The 20,691-nt window shown below is 36.7% G+C and overlaps 1 protein-coding gene and 1 non-coding gene across 2 annotated transcripts in view; both read right to left on the bottom strand.

Moving 5' to 3' along the window:
• The window catches only part of LOC131426927 (signal transducer and activator of transcription B), a 53,011-nt gene extending 37,612 nt beyond the window's left edge, over positions 1-15,399 (bottom strand). The window contains exon 1 of the mRNA XM_058589710.1: positions 15,342-15,399. The gene's annotated coding sequence lies outside the window, so the exon portion shown is untranslated. The remainder of the gene's footprint in view (positions 1-15,341) is intronic.
• Positions 13,580-13,652, bottom strand: Trnar-acg (transfer RNA arginine (anticodon ACG)). Its single transcript has one exon. It is a non-coding gene; the product is annotated as a tRNA-Arg (tRNA).
• Positions 15,400-20,691: the final 5,292 nt, after the last annotated feature.

Below are 20,691 nucleotides of genomic sequence, written 5' to 3'. Positions count from 1 at the left end.
AACACTATCGATCACCGTGCACCGCTGCCACTGGTAGATCGAGTGTTTGTATCGGTCCGAAACCGGCCCAACTCCGCAACTCCGAAGCATTTCACTTGTTCCGATCGTGTGCGATAAGTAGTTGAGCCACTTTCAAACCGGCGCGGATGGGGGCAGCCGATCGCACCGAGCGAATCGGCAAGCGGCAAGATCATGCGCTCTTCTATCCAGCGATCACGGCCGCTGAAGGTAAACAAGTTCGAGTATATACGGTTATATCCAGCTGGCCGGACTCGACATGAACCAGCCGGCAGTGCGTTCCGGCAACGCTGCACTGGAGAAGGTACAATCGAGAACTTGGTCAGCCGGCCTGTTGTCTGGATATGTTTGATCTCCCTGTGCTGGTGTATGCAAGTTTTTGGAAACGTACGCAGCTTGTTTGATCGTGGTGTTTGTTTTTAGTAGCTGATTTGTTACCTGATAACATATTCAATGGTCGATAAAAAAACGTTATTCAATTGACGCATTTCGTGCCAACTCGAACAGCACCGTTTTAGATTTTTTCGAAACTTTCTGGACAAGTTGATTTTGTCAGAAAAAGCCACTTTGCATACTTTGGATTCCAAAATTTATCTTACAGTCTTTTGAAAATGAGTTTCCCTAAATTAGTCAAATTTTCGAAAAACAATTTGGAAAAAAAACCAATCGAGTCCTACTACTTTGAAAAATTTGAAATCGATTTAGAAAAAAACAGCAATGTTTTACTTGAATGAAATTTCTGGAACCGGAATCTGAGAGCCGGTATAGCCAAAACCACTTAGTTTGGCCATCAAATAATATGACCTACATATTGAAGAAGTTTTAGTAGATTTTCAAAGAATTTTCAATTCTACTAAAACTTCTTCTAAACCGATTTTTGAACCGAGACCGTAAGTCCCGTAAGTGTAATATACCATTCGAATAGAATGTATGTAACAGATTTTCCTAAATTTATATTCAAATGAAAGGTTTTGTAGCCCTCTACAAAGTTTCTGATTTTTATTCGTATCCGACTTCCGGTTCCGGAATCACAGGGTGATATGAGCAAAAAAAACCTGTTTTAACCCACCTAGTGGTGTAATGATGACTTTCTCATATCAATCATATCATTTTTTCCATAAATACCTTTAGTTCTTAAGGCAGTTTACATAAGTTTTTTTTCGCCGTAGCATCACTTTAACATAAAATTCTTATCCTAATATAATTCTTAAATAGTCACAACGATTTCAATTCATTAAAACATATTCCTCTTATTACTTAAATATCATCTTAGGTAATTCGCCATTAATTATGAAATCTACTCGGAAATATTATTTGAACCAAACGATTAACTTCCATAAATTATAAAATAAGCAGTTATTTTCAGACATTTTGTTGATGATTTCATAAACTATTTCGATTTTGTTTGTATCATCACATAATTTCAATTCTAATTTAGCTATTGGATGAACTCATGGTCGCAGCTGGAATCAGAACTAATTCTAAAAAGGGTCCATTATTAAATTGAAACTCAGATTTTTTAATGAAATGATAGAGAAGTTTCATGTATGGAAGGTCACGACAAGCGAGAATGTCTTGAACTGGGACATTGGATAGTCTACCTTGAATACGCAAAGAATTTATTAGTTGAGATCTGACATGACGATACTCCACGCATGTCCAAACGACATGATCAATATCCCGATAACCTTCGCCACAAGCACAATGATTAGTCTCGGAGAGCCCAATTCTAAGGAGATGTGCGTCTAACGTGTAGTGATTGGACATGAAACTGAACATCATGCGAATGAAATCTCTACTCACATCCAGTCCCCTGAACCATGCCTTTGTCGATATTTTCGGAACCGACCCAGATCATCTCTATCCCAAGAAGCTTGCCAGCTGGCAAGTGTTCTTTGGCAAGATGCGCTATATAACTCGTTGAAAGCAATCGGTCGCTCATAAATTTCACCCTCATCAGCACCACATTTGGCTAATATATCGGCTCTTTCATTGCCATTGTTCAATATGTCGTTTATACACTGCTTTATTTTGCCCAAGAAAAACGGTTCATTCTTGCCAGTCATGTTTGAGCGAATGGCTTCAATTGCACTTAGACTATCTGTGAAGAGAAAATAATGGTTTGGAGATAATCATATCATATTATCATCATGTGCTATTCTTCAAAATAATTATTTATTTGGCCGTCTACTGACAAAAACTATCAATTGGAGAAGACTTGAGGTCGATTTAGAAAATAGAATTTTTTTAGGTTTTTTAGCCCTTTTCTGTGATGGTATAAAATGTTTACCACACTTTACTCTATATTGCCGGATCCGGAGGTTGGATCCGGATGAAATTCAGGAACTCCGAATGAGTTCACATGACCTTTCATGTGAATCTAAGCTTGTGAAAATCACACACATTTTACCCCAAAATTCCGGAACCGGAAGTCGGACCCAAATATTGTTCAGGAAGTTTGTATGGGACCACAAGACCTTTCATTTGAATCTAAGTTTGTGAAAATCGGTTCAGCCATCTCCGAGAAAACTTAGTGTAAATTACCGTTACATACACACACACATACATTTTTCGTATTCGACGAACTGAGCCGATCCGTAAAAATTTCTATTCCAAATTAATTCCTCACTTTTCTCAGAGATGGGTGAATCGATTTCCACAAATTTACATTCAAATGAAAGGCCTTGTAGCCTCATACAATTTTCTTGAATTTCATTTGGATCCGACTTCCGGTTCCGGAATCACAAGGAAATATGTGCAAATTTATGAAAAAATGCACACTCAATTTTCTCAGAAATTTCTGGACCGAATTTCACAAACTAAGAAGCAAATGAAAGGTCTTAAAATTATTTGAAAAGTTCCCGAAGAATTTTCTTTCGGTTCCGGTATTACAGTGCGATTAGTTAAAAATTCTAGATTTCATGAGCATTTTTTCACAAACGACACATTCACATTTTAGGGCGATGAGTGTCAAAACATTAAAATCGTCATCCAAAATGACGATGCAAAACTGGCGTTCATCGGCACGTGGGGCTTTGCTCCGTTCGCAGCGTGCTTTGTTCAATTTCGTATAGGCTGCAGGGATGCCACATTTAAATATGTTTACAAATTGAAAATGTTATGTTAGTTCATGCCCAAAGAAAGTTTCTTATTTTATTCAAGATTTGAAAAAAAATTTTTAACAGAATCTTCTAGTGATATTTTTGGAATTATAAGTAATATGAGAAAGGCATCATTACACCACTAGATGGGTAAGAATAGGTTTTTACATAGTCACCAGTATTTTTCATTATGTAATTCCAAAACCGGAAGTCGGATCCATATAAATATAAATAATATAAATTTCCATAGTAATCTATATGATGATATTTGTTTGTGAAAACCGGTCGAACTGTCTTCTAAAAATCGAAGTAAAGTTTTTTTTCCATTTTGGGATTTTCAACCACTGTTTCCAGAAACGGGTGCCAAAATGAGTTTTTTTTTATCTTCAACAGATCTGCTGATTAGAAAATTTTACCAACCCGTCTTGAATAACCGGTTTCTTTTTGCAATCGATTTTTTTGTGCTTATCACCGTATAACTTCAGAACCGGAAGTCGAATTTAAATGGAATTCAGGATTTTTCTACTACATTGCGCTTACAAAACTCAATGTCAAACTTAAATAAAATGTTACTGGATGACCGGAAAATGAGGGTGTCACAAAGATGAGTACTGAGCGAACATATCATAACTCCGTGGTAAAAATGATATCCCGCCGCTGCATGCCACCCATGCTTGTTCAGGATTAAAAAGACGAACGCGAGCACCCTTCGGAAGCATGTTCGGCTTTGATGCAGATTCGGTTGGTATCGGTTGCCACGATATACTTCTCACCGTCGACAGTAAGTATAAGTGTGCATTATTCGAGTGGTTTTTTTTTTTCGAGACAATGCGCCGGTGAGCTTCATTTTGGAGTTCTGACCGCTACTTCCGTAACCGGAAGCCAAATTCGGCTGAAACAGCATAGAAATCGGTTTCATACGACCTTTCATTTGAATCCATTCTTACATTTGTGTAAATCGATTCAGTCATCTCCAAGTCCATTTTAGAGTTTTTGACCGCTGCTAAGAAGATATTTCCGTTGTTGCATCGTCACTCTTGAAGACTAATTTAATTTTTAAATCCCAGACCAGCGATGTCAAATATCTTCAGTCTGTAAACTCGCAAAAAAAGTTCGCGGACTTGAAGTTTAACGAGCAAAAAAAAATATCGCGGTAAAAAGAATGTCTGCAACTGAAACATAGCTTATTTTAGAAATCTGCAGATTTACAGACAAATCTGCAGACCTGGCATCTCTGATCCAAACCCTAAAGTTGGACCTCGATGAAATTAAGTTTGTTAAAATCGGTTCGGCCATCTCTCAGAAATCGATGTGAATCGAAATTTTCGAATCCGCTATATTAGAATTAAATTTGTTTAACAAATAATCAACAAATTTTGAAATCTAGAAGAGTTTACTGGATCGTTTCAAAGTATTAGCTTCATTTTCCTTCGCACTTTTTAAAAGACAGTCTAGATTAATTTGGGTAAAAACAAAGTGACTTTTTGTAACAAAGTCTACATGCCCAGAAAGTTTCAGTTCAATTCGAGAGGTTGGTACCAGTTCCTAATACGAGTTGATGCGGAATTCGTCGATTGAGGCAATTAATCTTTCATCGGGACGGAACTATGATCAAACTTTGCACAAGATGAAGAATGTTATTGGAAGCATCATTGTATCTTATTTACTCCTAAAAGCTGTCAGGTTCCTGAATTTGAACAAGCAATTTTGGAACACAGAAACATTTAATCATTGATAAATACAAACAAAGTTAAGGTACAACATTCTGATGCGGAACTTGACCGAGTTTGAAGTCACTCGGATTTACTTCGGTTTCCTTACATCCACCTTTCCCCCGCCGTATCTTTCCGATTACATACAGGCTACGAGAGTGAAACCTGCTTCGAAATCAACGATATTCAGCTATCCCAATATGTTTCCCGGCATTTGTGCTACATGTCTGGTCTCTTGATGCCAGTAAGGTGCAAAAATTTATCTCTTTGATAAAATCTCACATGTTTTTCATTTTTTATGAGGAATACATCTTCAAAAAATTTAAAAAAGTTGCAATCCTTTTTGACAATTGCTGAATCATCTCTGTTTGTTTTTTCAATCTGCTTCAAAAATCAAATAAAATGACAATCACCCTAGCTCCGTCAAAATGGCAGCTAAGGGGTTGACATTTTGGGAAACCTGTCTCCAGTTCAAGGTCTTCGAAGCAAAACAAAAGCGTGAAATTTGTGAAAATCCGTTGAATCGTCTTCATAGTGTCAGAAGCATATTCCGGATATGTGTCTGGATTTCATTTGCCATTTTTATCTTTTCACATATTTTGTAATTGAATTATTTTTGCGCTGAAGTGGAGAAAGTAAAGCAGCATTTATAAAAAATTGAAAATTCTTTAAACTTTCGATTAAATAAATATTCAGACATTAAATTCACCAAAGCATCCGTTCGAGTGTACAGCGTTTACAGATCTGCTAGATAGTAGAGATGGTCGGGTTTCGGGTATTTGTACCTGAAATCCAACCCGAAGCCGAAGGGTGTTGGTCGGGTTCGGGTCGGGTACGAGTACCGATGTTTTCATTTTCAACGGGTACGGGTCAGGTTCGGGAATAAAAAAAAAAAGGCTTACCCGACCATCTATACTAAATAGATTTTCACAGATCGATGAAAGCTGCATTACCAAACGCATTGCAATCAATTTAATTATCGAACTAATGAGCGAGCTTACCGTTTGAAAATTCCGTAAATATTTGTAAAATTTTTGCAAATATTCGTCATTCATTCATTCATTCAGAGTGGTTAAAACTTTTTGCCTTTCTCATATAGAAAGGTTATGCAATCGCTATGAAAACCGACTTGTCATATGCCATTCAATTCAGTTCGTCGGGATCACAAAATGTCTGTGTGTGTATGTATATCTTTTTTTTTGTTCATTGTTTATTGTGGGGCAGGGAAAAGCCCAGTGGAGCTAGACCTTTCTCCACTAGTTTAGCTAAAACTTTCTCTCCAACAGGCATAAGACCTCTTTTGCATCAACAGACTCCAATGATCTAAGTGATATATAATAAATAATAACTTAAAACTAATACTTAGAAATTATACAATGATGAGAGAAAACTAATACTAAACATACTCTTCTAGTTACTAGAACCTATCGAGACAGATAACTGAGAAATAGCTTTTTTAGAACATTACAAGAATGATGAAGGTCAAATACATTGGAGCAATTATTAAATAGGCGGCACATGCTAGTCAAAGGTTCGTAATAAACGTAGTTAGTTCTAGATGAGGGTATTCTAAGAAATGGTTGGAAACGAAGAGTACGGCGATGAATATCCAAGTGTAACATTTGTAGAAGATCTGAACAGTCTATACGAGCTTGTAGTAAATCAGCGACAAAAATGACCTTACATACGTCACATCGAACAGAGAGCATATCTAGGTCAATCAGCTTGCAACGATCTTCGTACCTCGGAAGGTTTAATGGGTTTCTCCACGGAAGACGACGAGGTGCAAAACGGACGAATTTCCGTTGGATTGATTCAAGGCGTTGATTGTCTCGAAGGTAAAAAAGAGACCAAACGGCAGATGCATACTCTAGAGTCGAACGTATCAAGCTACAGTACAATAGTGCTTTCAGACAGTAAATATCGTCAAAATCCTTGGAAATACGAAAAATGAAACCAAGAAGCCTAGAAGCTTTAGAAATAATGAATTCTCTATGATACTTGAAAGTCAATTTGGAATCTAATAAAACTTCTAGATCCATGACTGACGATCTTCTATCTAAAACTGTATTTGAAATATTATAATCAAAGCTCGCAATCAAGCGTTTGTGACTGAAGGAGACAACGGAGCACTTTGAAAGGTTTAGTAGCATCTTGTTGACTTCACACCGGTTTGAAAGATTGTCCAATTGCATTTGCAAAAATTTGCAAAAATGTTGAACAGTTTAAAATCATCCGCAAAAGATAGCTTCATGCATTCTATCGAGAAATTTAAATCATTTAAGTAAATTATGAAGAGGAACGGTCATAGATGACTACCCTGAGGGACACCAGAGCTGACGGTGAAAGGTGAAGTCGTACAATCACCAATCTTCACTTTCATTTCACGGCCGGTCAAGTACGAGTGTAACCAGTCAACGATAGAGCCTGTGAATCCGAGTCTTTTAGGTTTGGAAATCAAAATTCGATGGTTAATCTTGTCAAAAGCGGCGGAAAGGTCGGTGTAGATAGAATGAATTTGCCGACGAGCTTGTAACGTACGTATGATGAAGGACGTGTAAGATACTAGATTTGTTGACGTTGATCGGTTAGGCATGAAGCCATGTTGGGTCTCCGATTTATAAGCTGAGCAGTTGTGAGTAATGAAATCGAGAACGATAATTTCAAACAACTTAGACACAGCACATAGAGTTGCTATTCCACGGTAATAAGATACAACGATTTTGCTACCTTTTTTATAAACAGGAAAGAATCTGTGTGTATGTGACAAATAATGTCACTCAATGTTCTCAGCGATGGCTGAGCCGATTTTTACAAACTCAAAAATAAAGGAAATGAAAAAAAAATCAAATGAAAGGTCTTATGGTCCCATAGACTGCTATTGAATTTCATCCCAATCTGACTTCCGGTTTCTGTATTACAGCGCTATAAGTGGAAAATTTTCAATTTCATGAGTATTTTTTACGAGCGATGGTGAAACGGGGTGCACATTTTTGTAAAACTTACTGGTAAATTCATCTACTATTCCTCAGTGTGGCTTAAAAATTATATTATCGAATAAAAAACCAATTTATATACTATTCCACGGTTTCCGCTTCCGAAAGCACCGATAATAGTGAAGAAAAAATTCAAAAACGGAACTCACTTCGATTTCTCAGCTTCACGATTTTCACAAATCTTGATTCATGTTAAAGCTCTCATTGTCTCAAAAGGTACTGCGTAATTTCATCCAGATCCGACTTCCAGTTCCGAAATTATATGGCGATGAATGTCAAAAGTTTCAAACCGTCATACAAAATGACTATGCCAAACCGGTATGCGCTAGTACGGAAGAAGAAGCAGTTCAACATAAACTGCTACGATCTGATGAGTCGAAGATGAACCGTAAACTTTAATGAAAACATAACCACCCTTCAAACGAAGCACCCAACGTACTTTGTTCAATTTCGTATAGCGCGCAGGGTTGTCACATTTAAATCTATATTTTTCAGGAATCTGTAAATCTGTATCGGGGAATCAAAATTTTGTATTTAAAATAAAAATGATTGCATGAATAGTTAATATAGATAAACCGTCATTAGCAGATGATATAATGTGTAATGTTTACCATTCTTGATATCCTCTTTAATACAATTTGTACCTACTTGTTATCACAAAATCATGATTACGATTCTATTATTTAAAAGTATACTTTTTGCCTTTCTCATATAGAAAGGTTATGAGCGGAGAGCAGTAGGCCTTGCAAAAGTCGGATGTCAAACATTTTCGTGCCAAGTTTTTTTTTTTTATTGAAAACTAGTTTTTCTATTAATTGAAAAACATCTTGAACGGTTTATTCCAATGCGTGTCTCTCAATTTGTTCAGCTAGTGTAGTGAAGAGTACGTTCTTTTCTTTTGTGAGATTTGACTACAAGGAAGAATCTCGTAGCTCGACCGAACTTGACTATGAGCATAAAAGCTAAGTATTCAAATCGATTTAGTATTATTCTTTTCAATGTTACCCTCTATATAATTTGTGCGATGGCTTCCCTTATAAATACTTCACTACCTGCTGACAGATTCCGAACCGTTTTGATGACTGCTAATAGTCATGTTGAACTGAACTGGATTCTCTCAAGTCATGTTTATGTGCAGAAATTCAGAAATTCGCATTAAATGAAGCCGCATAACTCAGAGAATTAGAGAAAAATTGTTGTTTGCTTGCAAGATTCAAGAAATTTTTGAAAGAAATCGACTCTCTGAGACTTGGAAAGCTTTGAGATTTCCGAAGTCGAGTTTTTTTTTTCCATGTAGGCTTTTTCAGAGGTGCCAGAGGCGTCGGAATCCGTCGTTTTCGCGATTCTGGGAATTGAAAATTCAATTTTTATTCAAGCAGACTAGGATTAATCATATAATCAGACTAGGACGACAGGAATAGAAAAGGTTTCCAAGGTTTTTCATATATTTTTTTGATATTTATTTATTCGATTTGATTTTAATAGTATTTTACAAAATGGTATTTGTTAAATTGATAGACGGCGGATTCTCTTTACTTAATTTCTCTTCTGATGATACCTCGCCAATTTTTACGTCTACTTCATAATTATTTGTATGGAATGACATCCATGTTGTTCGTCCAATCGTTGTTCAATATGCTCGAACAATATTAATAATAACAACATTATTTACTAAGAACTGGAGGTTTCAGTGGATTTATCAATCTTGTAAATTTGATCGAGCTTCTTGTGAAACATGATTTTTTAACAGTATCTTTCACTCTGCATAACTCAAACTACGATATCTCTTTATGTTGAGAATTATCGAATCCTATTATGTAAAGGCTGGGCGACATTTTCGTAACTTTTATGCGAACAGTTTTGATACAGTTTTTAACTGATGAATTGGAACGGACTACGATACATTTGACCGAAGTATCGCATCCTTTTTGGTTATACGTTTCTTAGCTATGGAAGAGAGTGATGAGTCTTCGTCATTCCGTAAAGTAGGTAAAGCATTCAACATTTCCACAACGCAACGCAACGCATATATGTTAGTATGTTTATATGCAGCTAAGTATTAAACATTCACATTGTGGTTAAGTATTAGGCAGTCACATGTAGCTAATTATTAAACATTCACACCTGTACAGTACATCTACAGTAATTATTCTGTCTTCTCCGGTTTCTGTACAATAAAATGAACCATATTGTCTACCGTTTCAAAGAATGTCCTCCTTAACGGTTTCCCGAGCAAAGTCTAACATCAAAACGAGAGCAAATCAAAATCTTATTATGATACCAACATCACATTGAAATCTTAATTTGATCTCAGCTCATCAATTTTTCAATTGACATCACATTATGTTATCTTTATGCTGTTACTTTTGGAGAAAAAAAACTGCATCAAAATATTAATTCCGAGTTACAATGATTTCAAAATATTTTGTTGAATATCAGTCTTGAGTAGAATTGATTAAATAATTTACCATACTGATGACGCGTGCAAAGTTTCATCCTAGTTGGAAAAAGTCGGTCCTTATTTTGCCATCCTTGCTGCTGTTCTTATTCGTTACATGATAGTATTTCCTTCGGCTTCCAAGAATAAAAAATATGAATCAATACTTCCAGGGTTGTTACGGTCGCGCGGATTTCGCGGTTTTCGCGGATTTCGCGATTTTCGCGGATTTGGCGCGGTTTCTGCTAAGATTTTGATGCTATGGCGCGGATTTAGCGCGAATTTCAGAAAACATCATTCCATAAAATTCTTTGCAAATTTTTGAAACTTGTGAGTTTTATGAAACCCTAAAAAATTAAAGATGGGCGAACGTTTCAGCAATTGGTCGAGATGGCCGAATTTTCCCTTGATAAAACTAAAATTTACTAGAAGGAGGTTCTAGCCAATGTTTTCTTCAGTGGACAAAATTTCGATTTTATGCTTTTCGATCTCGAGTGATACAAGTTGCTATTTCAACATTTTGCACCCAAGGATATTGATGTCAGATGGAAGATATCGTCTCAGTGATAATACATTCAATAATGCAAAGATTGCGATTTGCGATGCGATTCTTCAATAATATGGTAACAAATTTTGTGTATGATAAAAATCGAATTCTTAAAGCAAAATTTACACGACATGCTTACGAAGCGAAGTCTGACAATAAAAGAAACGAAGAAGTTCTGGGATTCTATTCGTGGTGATAAGAAAGTGTTCTAATAGTTAGTTGGTTCCACTATCCAACATTTTCAATTGTTCTTTCCGTTCTGGAATTTTTCCTGAAATATGGAAGAAATCATATGTGAACAAGGGTATAGTATCCAACTACTTTGGAATTGTTGCTTTGTGCGCTGTATCGAAGCTGTTTGAAATTATAGTTCTGGATTTTATAACACATAGTTGCTCTGACTACATGTCAGAGACTCAGCTTGGATCCATGCCAAAGCTTTCAACTTCCCCTGCTGCGTTCGACGAAATAAATCATCACATAACGATCTCCAAGTTAGGTAGACTGGGATTAAATGGATCATTTTTTAATTGGCTTCGATCATATCTAACTGGTAATGAAATGATAGTGAAAAAAGGAGCCTGTTCAACCTCACCAAGTGCTGTTACATCTGGAGTTTCTCAAGGAAGTCACCTTGGACCGTTCATAATTTTATTGTATCTCAACGATTTAAATTTTTCGATCAAGTGTATGAAACTATCGTTCGCTGATGACTTTCGTATTTCATATTTCAAAATTGTTTAAATGCCACTAAATGCTCCGTCGTCTCTTTTTGTAGCAAAAAGTCTGTATTCAAGTTCGACTATAATATGCCACAAACTGTTCTCGAAAGCGCATCGTCTGTTAAGGACCTGGGTGTTCTGGATGCAAGTTAAATTTTAAAGAGCACATAGAACTTTCAATTGTTACAATTTGACATTCGACGTCGTAGTTTTCCTATTTTTTTCTTCGGATTCCCTATGTTAGAACTAATTATGGATATAACGAGCTCATTGCTAGCATGTTCCGCATATTTAACAAATGTTTCAATTCTTTCGACTTTCATTTATCACGTAATGTTATCAAGAAATCGTTTCTTATGTTACTGTCTCATTAGATGTAGTTACTATAGAAGCACTAGATTTAAGCAAATGTATCATTTGGATGATTTTGATCTATTGATGCAAAAGATGAGGAGTTTTTATGCCTGCTGGAGAACAAATTTGACAGAAACTAATTCCAGTGGGCTTTTCCCTGATTCAAATAAAAGAAGAAAAGATGATTACCTCCTCAGACATTCAGAGTGAAATCTGACAACAAAAGAAGGCGCTATTATAATTGCAACTGATACTAAAAAGAGTGAATCAGATCATCCTGATGTGGTCTACCTAAAAATTCTTCTTACCAAGAAGGAAATGTTTGCCGAGCAAAAAGATGTCGAAACAAAAAACAAATATCTTCGATGAAATGTGTAAGCATTTTTATTTTTACTGTAACATTTTCCGTACATCAGAGAGTATTAATTAAGGATCAAGAATAAACCAAGTTAGCTTGTGTATTACGTACAATTTATTCAGTACGTATGTTATAGATTAATATATGCAGTGCAACGAGTTTATTAAAGTGACTTGCAGGATTGAGTTTCAAACAATCTTTTTTAACAATAATTTATTCTCGAATGCATGTTAAGCCTGACATTTTGTATGATATATCAGTTTTAAACAATTTTTCACCAACGTTTGATGGAAAATTGCTTACATTTTATGAATATAGATTTTAATCCCTTAATAAAAAAAGTTGACAACACTGCTTCAAATCATTTGTATTAGATTGCGCTACACAAAATAAGCAAAACTAAATATTTTCTGTTACAAAAGTAGTAAAAATAAATAGTTTTACGACAACATGCCATTTCCATTGCCTTTCGCGTGTTAAATTAAAGGTTCCTATTTTACGGGTTTACTTATAAAAGCTACGGAAAAAAATTCTGCAAGAGGAAATCCATATAGGAATGTGTTTGTTGCTAATCAAATGTGTTAGTGGAAGTAAGCGTTAACTGAGACAATTTTTCTCGAGCAGTTTTAAGGAAAACCGAAGAGTCCTAGACTAAGACACTTTTCTTGAATTGCAATTTTAAGCAGAATGAACTGATTGGTTTATTTTTCAACCATATGGAAGATTTATTGATTAAAATCAGTAAAATAAGCGCCGGAATTTGTTTTTACGCACATATTGTTGACATTACTCATACGCTTGCAAAAAGTCTTGCTCCTTAACTAAGGGCATCGAAAAAGATGAAGAATAAAAATGAAATCGTTTTCATTGGGTTTCTCGAAGTAACGTGCTGTATGCGGACTTATTTATTGTGTTCATATGACAAACTTATGCAGATTTTTAAACTATATTTAAGTGAATTTTCAAGTACTGCGGAAAGTATCACCTGCATAAAAATAGTTGTCTAACGCTTCACTCGAATTTTAGTTTTCAACTTCGCGCGGATTTCGCGTGTTTTAGTGTTCGACTTCGCGCGGATTTCGCGCGTTTTGATTTTGAAATTTTTCGTAACAACCCCGGGACTTCAGTGTCGGATATTTTTGAAACGTTCACTCGGGAAGCCAGTGAGATTAGTGGTGCATCCGAGCATCTTGAAACCGGAACATACTAGGTCGCACGGATTAGAAATGCAATGGAAAAAAAAGAAATATTTAAAAAGTCGTATTTAAAAATCCATTATCTATGAAAAGCCATTAATTCGCTCAGATTACAGAAATCAAAAAAAATTTCCAACGCGATCCTGCCAGGAGTCGAACCTGGAATCTTCTGATCCGTAGTCAGACGCGTTATCCATTGCGCCACAGGACCCGCACGGAAGGACTCTTTCAGGAGCAGTTCGAGCGATCTCTAAACTCGGTACCCCTAATTGCCAAAAGCCAAACAGGTAGGCATACGGGCCAGCCAACCAACCAGCCGTTCCATAATAATAAAGCCAATCACCTTTTATAAATCTATCATGTCTTCGCAATGGCAGTGCACTTAAGTCATACTCTCTATCGAAGGAGGGTGTAAACGAAAGAGAGAACAATCAGAAAAACCCAGATTGGCAAAATGTTTGAATCTTCACCTTCAGGAGGGAAGTCTACCGTAATGAGCTTGATGGAAAATATATTTAGCAAATCATACGACAAACTCCCTCCGATCTTTAGGGGGAAAAAAGGAAAACGACCGGCTGTATATTGTTCGATTCTGTGTTTAGTAGTGTTCATGAAAGGTTATTTATGATGGTGAGTTTTTTTTTCACCTATCGCAATACCGGTAAATAGCCAGACGACCAGAGAACGGAGCGCCCCTTCACACTGCCAGATGCAGTGCGAGTTGTGTCTCGGGCGAAGTCGAGACTGTAAAACGCGCGCCAAACAATTCTCGGAAGGAAGCCCTGAATGTGATTCAAGGTCCTCCTAAGACGAAGCAATGACCACCACCCTCTCCATCGGCGCAACTAAGATGCTATAGGTAGGCTATAACCAGCGGTTTAGCAGTTTGAGTGGTTGTTTTCGCTGCCGCCAAGAAACGCGCACCGAAACACGTTACGAAATCCTCAACTGCAGCCGTTTTATGTAGGTCAATACTCTTTCAACCATGAGCCACCGCAAACGCCAGCAGCACTGGAGGCACCGCAAGCGCACTGCGAGTGGTGTTGAGCCGTTCTCTCAACCACTGACTACTTTACTGCCTGTTGAGGGCCTCGGCAAATCGTTCGACCGATGACGGTTCGATGCTGCCCTCGCTGCTGCCACACACACAGCAAAGTAAAACGCGCTCAGCACCGGCCCGATAGTCAGTCAACAGTGGAATTGAGTCGCGCATGGCAAATGGTAAAACAACAGCAATGAAAAAAAAACAAAAAACAAAACACGTCTTAAACAAACTGACGCGCGAGGAGCTGGGGAAAATACGCGAACTTGAGCGAGAAACAGCCAAGCGAGAAGTATTTTAAAGTCGAATACTGCACACAGCCGTCGATCTACATGCTGTACAAACACATTTAGGTAGTGACGACGCGATGGGGAAGGTCTTGCGATTGCGTCACTTAAGTGGCTCGTTGTTGTGCACGGGTCTGACGGTGGCATCTAACCAGATCATCTTGAAAGCAATTTGAAGCAAACTTTTGCGAATTCCGATCGGCACAACTCACTACTGGTTACTATTCAAGCTGAGAAGGCTGAGAACCGTAGTCAATGGGTTTTTCGGTAAATCTGGGATCTTATCCGGTAAGGACCCCCTCCCAAACAAGCGAATATGGTTATTACATTCACCGCACGGTTACTCATTCCAGTTGTCACAGTATACTGTCATTCAGCGTGAACGATCACGGGTGCCACTGTTTAAATACCTCCAGTGTTTGATATTCAAATGATAATCCTTCACTTTGGTTAGCTCAACTAGAGTAGGAAATAAGTTTGGATTTGAGCTTTTGCGTCGATCTCACAAACCTGTCTTCACAAGCTTCTTACGTATCTCGAATCATCACGTTTGTTAACTTTATTCACATACTTTGGTTAGTAAATTCCCTGATGTAAATTTTCGCAAATCCGTGAAGTGCTTCAAAATGGTTACCCGTCCTTGTATGATAACATATAACCCTTATACTAACACAACTAATTAAAGTGAGATCTTCTACCTCTGTTCGATGCATTGCACAGTGGGGAAAAATGGACCAAAAATACGACGATTTTTTGGAGGCATGATACAGTTGACCACAAAGCACTTTTTTGGTGTAAAATGGTCAGTAAAATCGATTCCATGTATTTAGAAGGACCGCACGAGACGCTATCATGTTCATTTTACCCCAAGTTCCCATTTTATTCTGCATTGTATTCAAGCTTAACTATATAACATGAAACCGAAGAACTTGCAGTAGAGCGAATAGAGTGTTTCCGATGTAAAAAAATTAGAGGGTTGTATTCAAGACACGACCGAGCACAATAACATTAAAAATGGAACGTTTCTAGGATCTTCATAATTAATACAAAAATAAAGATGATAATGATGATGATACACTAAACTAAAAACTTATTCAATTGACTAATTACAAACTTGCTCTAGTTTAAGCGCTTAGATTGTTAGCAAATGATAAAATTGATAATTAGATTCTTTGTTGATAATTGATTCCACTCAATTTTGATTCCTTTCCACACATTTTTACATTGTTAAGTTTTGAATAACGTCCTTTAACTAGAAGCCAATTATGCTGAATTCAAAGTTACTTGAAATCTCAAGTTTAGATACAAACAACCTAAAGATTTAAACCTGAACAAATGAAACTATTTTATTGTACGATAATAATTTTCGAGGAACGTACAAACTTATTAATTTTATAAACAGTTAATCGATCCAAGAGAAGATTTTATTTATTTTAACGAAAAATGTTGTACCAGTAAACTCAGTAATAGTGTAATTTTATTAATCCTTCTTCAAAATCGTCGATAATCTTCGGAAAGTGTCGGTAAATAATATGGCAACAATACGAGGAAGAAAACATGTGAATCAATCCGCATAAAATATTTAGTTACTTACATTGATTTTTGCTTTAGCATATTAGGAATATACGGAATGGATACGCAACAAAATTTTGAAACTTTGTTCATATTGTAACTTGATGTTATTAACACATGAATGAACATTGTCATAGTTACAACGTGTGTAGCCATCAGACACGTATTGTTTTGAAGCAAATAATAATTGAACTGAAACTGGCGGTTAACCAAATTCTACGAGGGTTCCTATTCAAACGATACATGTAAAATCGCAAGTAAACTTTCCTTGAGCTTATCTTTGATACTATATGATATTGCATTTAATAGTTCTGTATATGTGAGCCTGTGGAACTCATTTATACTACCAAACCGAGGAGACCGCTTTTAGAAGTTTCAGAATTTAATTTTGAATCTTTTGAAGCGTTCAATTCCTGGTGGGACAACAACTTGTTCAGTCACATACAATGAAAAAGAAATATCTATGATTATCATCATCACACAACTTTATACCGAATCCATTTGCGCGCCACCGTTTTGTTCGTATGGTAATGGAGATTTAAGTATGCAAACCTATCCGTTGCCAAATTAAAATATTTTGAAGCTTACAATATTGAAGCTTTGGAATCATTTAAATTAGGAAAATCCATTAACAAATCATCGAGGAACAAGCGCTGCACATTAGATCCAAAAAATCTATTGCCGATAATTCTAAATTGGCCTGATAGTTACCAGAGAACCAACATAAAATACTCAATTCAAACCAATTTTTCAATGGTATGCAATTGAAATATTCAAATGACGTTATCTCATAAGTTTAAGTTAAATGATTCCGAATCGATTAGTTGTTGAATTAAATAAATCCATCAACAAATGACTGAGTTAAAAGCGTTCAAAATTATGACAGAAAAATGTTACGCGATTAGTTTTGCATGTTTTAAATTGACACCCAGCCTCGGGAAGCGAAGTGTAAGACATTTTTAATAGCAAAATCGACCATAAATTTGCTAAATAGAAGGGATATTTCAAAAGAATCGGCAACCACGCTGATTCGGTTCTTCAATATCTAGATGATATCTAAGATACTCAAGCGAACACGGTGTTGCGCAAACAACAGGAAATTTCACCAACGCATAATGCAAAAGCGACAATCCAGCAAGTGAACGCATATACAATCCAGTCATCAGCTCACTGGACGAGCTACTTGTTTCATTCACAGTCAAACATCAACTAAGCAAAGAAATATTGTGCAGCCTATATTTATAGATTTCTCTTCATACTACGCATAACGATGCGGTGTTTTTTATGCATGACGCAAAGCCTCCTATGTCGAACAAGAAGTTGACGTCATTTTGTACAACAGGGATTGGTGGATGAAAACATATGTCTATTCCAACCATTTTTTAATAGTATACTATTGAAATACTGAAACGACGTCGTCATACATGTTTAAGTTAAAAGTTTCCGAATCGATTGGTTGTTAAATTATAACAATCCATCAACAAATGACCGAGTTATTAACGTTCAAAATTATGACACAAAAAGGTTACGCGACTATTTTTGAAACTTTTAATTGACACCCGGCCCCATATAGTGAAGAGTAAGGCATTTTTAATGCCAAAAGTCTAACACATCGATCGCATATAGTTTTATTGACAGCAAAAAACTCGTTGCACCATTTTACCCCATTTCTTTTCTAGTTATAATATTCAGTTGAAATATGATCTACAATCCAAAAGCAGATCCAATGCGATCTATCAATATTGGTTCATAATACGTGCAAAACATCTGTGATCCAATTCAACACAATGGAAATGACAGTACTAGCCTGTTTAACCCGTTTTACCCCAACTTAATTCATAAGTCGTATTTCTGGTTAAACTTTCTTTCACATACCGAAAGCAGGCTGATTGCGGTTGATGAAAATCGATCGATATAACGAAGAAAGACCTGAAAATGGGATTACAAATGAATTCAATGATCGCACAAATCTTGTTATACCGTTTTACCCTAATTTATCCTTTAACTGAGTCTTAAGATTTTGCTCCGCATTGAATTCGTTTGTAATCCAATTTTCAGGTCTTTCTTCGTTATATCAATCGATTTTCATCATCCGCAATCAGCCTGCTTTCGGTATGTGAAAGAAAGTTTAACCAGAAATACGACTTATGAATTAAATTGGGGTAAAACGGGTTAAACAGGCTAGTACAGTCATTCTCATGGTGTTTAATTGGATCTCAGATGTTTTGCACGTAATATGAACCAATATTGGTAAGTCATATTGGACCTGCTTCGGGATTGTAAATCTGAATTCAACATAAAATTATATTTGTCGGAAAATTGGGATAAAACGATGTAGCACGAAGCATGCGAAATTGAAATCTTACTTAAAGAACGAATGCATCTAGACGCTAATAATGTAAGTGAGATTCAATTCAACAAGGCGTGTAACTGTGTGTACATTATGTTTAAACGTGAAAGAGATGCAATTGCATTTGCTTCGGTTAACAACGCGGTGCACAGCGTTGAGTGTGACAACATTAAATACAAAATTCCTGTGCACATAGTGGACAATGCCATACAAGTACGCGTGCATGACCTTCCCCCGCAGGCCAGCGATAAGTTCGTTCGAGACAATATGTCGCAGTACGGTGAAGTTCTTTCCATCGAAAGAGAAGTATAGCGGAATTTTTTCCCCGGCATCCGGAATGGCGTGCGAGTTGTGCGTATGCAACTACGTAAGGCAATTCCATCTTACATCATTTGTGGTCAAGGTGGGACACATCCGTGTAAAACGTTGATTACCTATGAAAATCAGCTGGTTACATGTCAGTTTTGTGAACAACCTGCACACTACGGCAAACCTTGCACTGAAACTGCGGAAAGAACATTTTCAACCAAAGACAAGGTCAACCATTCAACAACGAAAACTAGTGAGCGTAGTACTCCTGTTTTACCATCAAACCAACCAACAACTGCAACCAGCAACTTCTACAGCAACTAGCAACGAGCTCAAGATTGCGAACAACAAGGAAAACGAAAAGAAGACGGAAATCAACAACAAAACCACCGATGCGGCAATGGAGGACGAGACGAGCCACGAACAAAGTGCCCCTCAACCCTCGCAGGAGGGAAATGGAAGCTCTTCTCCTCCTAGAAAAAGAGTGACAACGAGATCCACTTCAAAAAATTCTTTATTTAAAAATTCTGCTAATTCGGCCACGTAAAGCTTGTACGCAAAAGGCCTGAATAAAAATATCTTTTAAATAAAAAAACCAAAAATATTAATAATAATAATATTAATAATAATAATAATAATAATAATAATAATAATAATAATAATAATAATAATAATAATAATAATATCAATAATAATAATAATAAAAATATTTTTGGGGGATGGGGGTGGGAGTCAATTCATACTTCGTATTGACAACGTCGGACCATACCGAGATCGATCGATCGTTCGCTTATAAAAGTAAAAATATGAAAATTGTTATGTTGTCTGGATCGATCACGGAGTGGACAGGACTAATAGTGCTTGAAATTGACAATAGGTCATTAGGTGGTTTCGAGCATTCTTATGCCTGGAATTGGTCACCAATTTGAATTATCTTGATCCAGTTGGGATGAATAATAATAAAGGGTGATTTTTTAAGAGCTTGAGAACTTTTTTAAACAATAAAACGCATAAAATTTGCAAAATCTCATCGGTTCTTTCTTTTAAACGTTAGATTGGTACATGACATTTACTTTTTGAAGATAATTTCATTTAAATGTTGATCGCGGCTGCGTCTTAGGTGGTCCATTCGGAAAATCCGCTTTTTTATCGACAAATTTTGTTCAGCGATGAGGCTCATTTCTGGTTGAATGGCTACGTAAATAAGCAAAATTGCCGCATTTGGAGTGAAGAGCAACCAGAAGCCGTTCAAGAACTGCCCATGCATCCCGAAAAATGCACTGTTTGGTGTGGTTTGTACGCTGGTGGAATCATTGGACCGTATTTTTTCAAAGATGCTGTTGGACGCAACGTTACAGTGAATGGCGATCGCTATCGTTCGATGCTAACAAACTTTTTGTTGCCAAAAATGGAAGAACTGAACTTGGTTGACATGTGGTTTCAACAAGATGGCGCTACATGCCACACAGCTCGCGATTCTATGGCCATTTTGAGGGAAAACTTCGGAGAACAATTCATCTCAAGAAATGGACCGGTAAGTTGGCCACCAAGATCATGCGATTTGACGCCTTTAGACTATTTTTTGTGGGGCTACGTCAAGTCTAAAGTCTACAGAAATAAGCCAGTAACTATTCCAGCTTTGGAAGACAACATTTCCGAAGAAATTCGGGCTATTCCGGCCGAAATGCTC

Source organism: Malaya genurostris, chromosome 2, assembly GCF_030247185.1.
Source record: "Malaya genurostris strain Urasoe2022 chromosome 2, Malgen_1.1, whole genome shotgun sequence".
Lineage (NCBI taxonomy): Eukaryota > Metazoa > Arthropoda > Insecta > Diptera > Culicidae > Malaya > Malaya genurostris.
Note: the sequence above shows the minus strand (reverse complement) of the source record. Positions and strands in the feature narration are given on the sequence as shown.